This window comes from Arachis ipaensis, chromosome B10, assembly GCF_059453495.1.
Source record: "Arachis ipaensis isolate K30076 ecotype BB chromosome B10, ASM5945349v1, whole genome shotgun sequence".
NCBI classification, from domain to species: Eukaryota; Viridiplantae; Streptophyta; class Magnoliopsida; order Fabales; family Fabaceae; genus Arachis; species Arachis ipaensis.
The window spans coordinates 37,197,248-37,203,545 of NC_142435.1; positions in this window are offsets into that span (position 1 = coordinate 37,197,248).

A 6,298-nucleotide genomic window follows, 5' to 3' on the forward strand; every position below is an offset into this window, starting at 1 on the left:
AAGGCAAGAGAAAAAAGCCAATAGCCCTTAAAACCAAAAGGCAAGGGTAATAAAAATGATCCAAGGCTTTGAGCATTAGTGGATAGGAGGGCCAAAAAGGAATAAAATCCTGGCCTAAGCGGCTAAACCAAGCTGTCCCTAACCATGTGCTTGTGGCGTAAAGGTGTCAAGTGAAAACTTAAGACTGAGCGGTTAAAGTCAAGGTCCAAAGCAAAAAAAGAGTGTGCTTAAGAACCCTGGACACCCCTAATTGGGGACTTTAGCAAAGCTGAGTCACAATCTGAAAAGGTTCACCCAGTTATGTGTCTGTGGCATTTATGTATCCGGTGGTAATACTGGAAAACAAAGTGCTTAGGGCCACGGCCAAGACTCATACAGTAGCTGTGTTCAAGAATCATCATACTGAACTAGGAGAATCAATAACACTATCTGAACTCTGAGTTCCTATAGATGCTAATCATTCTGAACCTCAATGGATAAAGTGAGATGCTAAAACTATTCAAGAGGCAAAAAGCTACAAGTCCCGCTCATCTGATTGGAGCTATGTTTCATTGATATTTTGGAATTTATATTATATTCTCTTCTTTTTATCCTATTTGATTTTCAGTTGCTTGGGGACAAGCAACAATTTAAGTTTGGTGTTGTGATGAGCGGATAATTTATACGCTTTTTGGCATTGTTTTTAGTATGTTTTTAGTAGAATCTAGTTATTTTTAGGGATGTTTTCATTAGTTTTTATGTTAAATTTACATTTCTGGACTTTACTATGAGTTTGTGTGTTTTTTTGTAATTTCAGATATTTTCTGGCTGAAATTGAGGGACTTGAGCAAAAATCAGATTCAGAGGTTGAAGAAGGACTGCTGATGCTGTTGGATTCTGACCTCCCTGCACTCAAAGTATATTTTCTGGAGCTACAGAACTCAAACTGGCGCGCTTCCAATTGCGTTAGAAAGTAGACATCCAGGGCTTTCCAGCAATATATAATAGTATATACTTTGACTGAGTTTAGACGATGCAAAAGGGCGTTGAACGCCAGTTTTATGCTGCAATCTGGAGTTAAACGCCAGAAACACGTCACAAGCCAGAGTTGAACGCCAGAAATACGTTACAAATTGGTGTTCAACTCCAAGGATGACCTCTACACGTGTAACATTCAAGCTCAGCCCAAGCACACACCAAGTGGGCCCCGGAAGTGGATTTATGCATCAATTACTTACTTCTGTAAACCCTAGTAGCTAGTTTAGTATAAATAGGACTTTTTACTATTGTATTTGGGATCTTGGATCATCTTTTGAACCATCTTTTGATCATATTGGTCACGTTTGGGGGCTGGCCATTCGGCCATGCCTGAACCTTTCACTTATGTAATTTTAACAGTAGAGTTTCTACACTCTATAGATTAAGGTGCGGAGCTCTGCTGTTCCTCATGAATTAATGCAAAGTACTACTATTTTTCTATTCAATTTGACTTATTCCGCTTCTAAGATATTCATTCGCACTTCAACATGAATGTGATGAACGTGACAATCATCATCATTCCCCCACAAACGCGTGTCTGACAACCACTTCCGTTCCACCTTAGATTGGATGATTATCTCTTGGATCTCTTAATCAGAATCTTCGTGGTATAAGCTAGATTGATGGTGGCATTCATGAGAATCTGGAAAGTCTAAACCTTGTCTGTGGTATTCCGAGTAGGATTCTGGGATTGAATGACTGTGACGAACTTCAAACTCGCGAGTGCTGGGCGTAGTGACAGACGCAAAAGGAGGGTGAATCCTATTCCAGTATGATCGAGCTGTGACAGAGCATTTGGACCATTTTCACAAGAGGATGGGATGCAGCCATTGACTACGGTGATGCCTCCAGATGATTAGCCATGCAGTGACAGCGCATCGGACCATTTTCACAGAGAGGATGAAAAGTAGCCATTGACAATGGTGATGTCCTTACATAAAGCCAGCCATGGAAAGGAGTAGGATTGATTGGATGAAGACAGCAGGAAAGCAGAAGTTCAGAGGAACGAAAGCATCTCTATACGCTTATCTGAAATTCTCACTAATGAATTACATAAGTGTTTCTATCTTTATTTTCTGTCTATCTATTATTTATTTTCGAAAACTCCATAACTATTTGATATCCGCCTGACTGAGATTTACAAGGTGACCATAGCTTGCTTCATACCAACAATCTCCGTGGGATCGACCCTTACTCACGTAAGGTTTTATTACTTGGACGACCCAGTGCACTTGCTGGTTAGTTGTATCGAAGTTGTGAATGAAAAACGATTTATTAAGACGTGCGTACAGAGTTTTTGGCGCCGTTGCCTGAGATCACAATTTCGTGCACCACACACATTTTAATAGTGGTGTTGAAATCCCTCTCTTGTATAGAGTATTGTTTATGATGGTGTAGTATTGTGCCTCCCATTTTAACCTCTTCGCCTCCTTCTTATCTTTAGGGAGTGTTTCTATTTTGAGGTAGTTAATTATGGGAGTCATCCATCCTTGATCCAGACCTATTATGGCTAGGACCTTTTCTTCTTTCGAGATTGATGGGTTCTGCAGTATTTCCTGGATGAGGCTTCTATTGTTGCCCCCTGGTTTGGTGCTGGCTAGTTTTGAGAGTGCATCAGCTCGAGCATTCTGTTCCCGAGGTATGTGGCGGACCTCATATTCCCTGAGTTGTCTGAACTGTTCCCTGGTTTTGTCCAAGTACTTTTTCATGGTGGGATCCTTGGCTTGGTAGCTCCCCACTATTTGTGAGGTGACTACTTGTGAGTCGCTAAAGATGATAAGCTTTTGAGCTCCAACCTCTTTAGCCAGCTTCAAACCAGCTAGTAGTGCCTCATATTCGGCCTGGTTGTTTGAAGCAGGGAACCCGAATTTGAGGGAAAGTTCAATTTGGGTTCCCTAATCGCTTTCTATTATCACGCCTGCGCCACTTCCGATTTTGTTTGAAGAGCCGTCTACGTAGAGATTCCATTCTGTGGGAGTTCCCGGAGTGTTAGTGTACTCAGCAATGAATTTGGCCAAATATTGAGACTTGATGGTCGTTCAAGTTTCGTATTAAAGGTCGAATTCAGATAGCTCGACTGCCCATTGTAGAATTCTTCCCGCTAAGTCTGTCTTCTGGAAAATGCCTTTCATGGGCTGATTAGTCCGAACCTTGATGGTGTGAGCTTGAAAGTAGGGGCGAAGTTGTTGGGAAGTTAGTATGAGGGCGTAGGCGAACTTCTTTATCTTTTGATAGTTCAGTTCTGCCCCTTGTAGAGCTTTGCTGACGAAGTAGATTGGTTGTTGCTCATTCCCGTCTTCTCTAACTAGAGTTGAGGCTACTGCCTGATTTCCTACTGCGAGGTATAATACAAGTAGTTCTCCTTCCCGTGGTCGAGTTAGAATACGTGGTTGTCCCAGGGACCATTTGAAATCCTGGAAAGCCTGCTCGCACTCTATTGTCCATTCGAACCTCTTTCCTTTCTTTAAAGTGGCGTAGAAGGGGAGAGATCTTATGGCCGATCCGGCTAGAAATCTGGACAAGGCTGCCAGTCTTCCGTTGAGTTGTTGTACCTCTTTGACACAGGTCAGATTTTTCATGTCGAGTATTGCCCGACATTTATCCGGGTTTGCCTCAATTACTCTTCGTGTGAGCATGAAGCCCAAGAACTTGCCAGCTTCTACTGCAAAAGTGCATTTTGCTGGATTGAGTCGCATACCGTGCTTTCTTATGGTGTCGAACACTTTGGTGAGGTCGGATAGTAGCGATTCTTCACTCTGTATTTTTACCAACATGTCATCTATATATACCTCCATATGTTTCCCGATATGGTCTACGAAGACTTTGTTCATTAATCTTTGGTAAGTAGCTCCTGCATTTTTGAGTCCGAATGGTATGACGACATAATAATAGTTTGCTTTTGGAGTTAGGAATGAGGTTTTTTTCTGATCGGGTGGATACATTGGGATTTGATTGTATCCTGAATAAGCATCCATGAACAAGAGGTACTTGTATTCGGAGGAGGCATCCACTAAAGTGTCAATATTTGGGAGTGAATAGGGATCTTTTGGGCAAGCTTTATTGAGGTCGGTGTAATCAGTACACATCCGCCATTTTCCATTTAACTTTTTCACCAAGACAACATTGGCTAGCCATACGGGGTACTTGACTTCTCTTATGAATCCTGCCTCTAGTAGAGCTTGTACCTGTTCTTTCACAGCTTGGAATCTTTCCAGTCCGAGCTTCCTAGGCTTCTATTGTATTGGCCGAGATCCTGGGTATACTGCCAGTTTATGGCATATTAGCTTGGTGTCTATGTCCGGCATGTCTGCAGCCCTCCATGCGAATAGGTCGACATTATCCCTTAGGAATTGTATCAAGGGCTTCTTTACCTCTTTCTTTAGGGTTGCCCCAATATTTGTTGTTTTGTCCGGGGTGTCTTCGATCTGGACTTCTTCGATTTCGCCCTCAGGTTGCGGGCAAAGTTCTTTTGGACCTCGAACTCCCCCGAGTTCGATGGTGTGGATTTCTTCTCCTTTGCCTCTGAGGTTCAAACTTTCATTATAACAGTGTCGCGCTATCTTCTGATCTCCTTTTATCGTAACAATCCCTTCTGGAGTTAGAAGTTTCATGCATAGATGGGGAGTTGAAACTACTGCTGCGAGCTGATTCAATATTACCCGACCTATCAGGGCGTTGTAGGCTGAGCTTACGTCGACTACAATGTAGTTTATGTTGAGTGTCCTTGATCGGGTTCCTTTTCCGAAGGTTGTGTGTAGTGAGATGTATCCAAGTGGTTGGATTGGAGTGTGACGTTAGAGATTTTTACCAGTAAAGAGATTCATAGAAACAGTTACGTTGTAGATATAGTCTCTAAACCGACAAAAATCCCTTCGTACAAACGTTTTGGGTGTCACAAGTAACAAACCCCTTTAGAAATTGTTAACCGAGTATTCAAACCTCGGGTTGTCTTCTCAAGGAACTGCGAGGCAGTATGTTCTTATTATTGGCTGTAAAGGTTGTAATCGGGGTTTAGAAGATGAGAAGCAAGTAATTTAAATGACAAGTAAAGTAAATGAAAATTAAAATAAATAAATACTGTAAAGCAGACTTTTGGCAAGGTAAGCGAAGTCGGAGGTCCAACGTAGTTATCTCTCCCAACTATAACGAAAGTTGAATCTAAACTCCACTTGGTCAATCTTCACTAAGGCAAAGGAAAGTCAAGGGACTAATTAAATTGACCTTTGAATCCTATTTATTTCCTAAGAAAAGGTTGGGATTACTTAAGTTCAGCTCAATTAGCAAGATAACGATTATCAATTATGTTGAGTTTAATAACTGTTGAGCTACTGAATTCTTAACCAGGACCAAAAGGAGAAAAAGTAAAATTGCTGGAATAATAAAAATATCCTTAGATGGGAAGCAATGGTAACTTAAATCAAAGAGAACAATCATAAACTGAAAATACCTCAATTATCATTAATTCAAAGAACAATCTGTGACATGGAATAATTCATAAATCAAATTATAATAATCAATTCAAATGTTGGAATAAATAAATAAAAGTAAAACTAAAATAAAAGAACATTAAACCTGGGATCCAGAGTTACTCTTAAAACAAGAAGAAATCCTAAATCCTAAAAGAGAGAGAGAATATCTCCCTCTCAACTAAATCTAAATCATTGAGAAGTAAAATATGCGAGCTCTCTTTGAATGGATGCATTCCCACACTTTATAACCTCTGGTCTATGCTGTCTGTACTTGGATCTGGGCCAAAAAGGGCTTCAGAATTCGTTGGGGGCGCATTCTGTAAATTCTGATGCGTGGCCTCTGTCACGCGTCCGCGTGGGTCACGCGGTCGCGTCATCTGGAGCTTTTCCTTGCCACACGGTCGTGTCAGTCATGCGACCGCGTCATGTGCGTTCTGCTTAAGGCGCGCGGTCGCGTCAGTCATGCGGCCGCGTCGCTGTTGATTCGTGCTTGGCACGCGATCGCGTCATCCATGCGATCGCGTGGATACCAGTTTCCTTAAAGCTCCGTTTTGCTTTCTCCTTTCATTTTAGTATGTTTCCTTTTCCATCCTTTAAGTCATTTTGCCTTAGAAAATCTGAAACTACTCAACACACTAATCACGGCATCGAATGGAAATAAAGGTAATTAAATTAATTAATTTTAAAGCTTAGGAAACATGTTTTTCATTTACATCACATAATAAGGAAGGGAAAGTAAAACCATGCAATTAATGTGAATAAGTAGGTGAAGGATTGTATAATTCACTCAAATTAAGCACAAAAGAACTCAT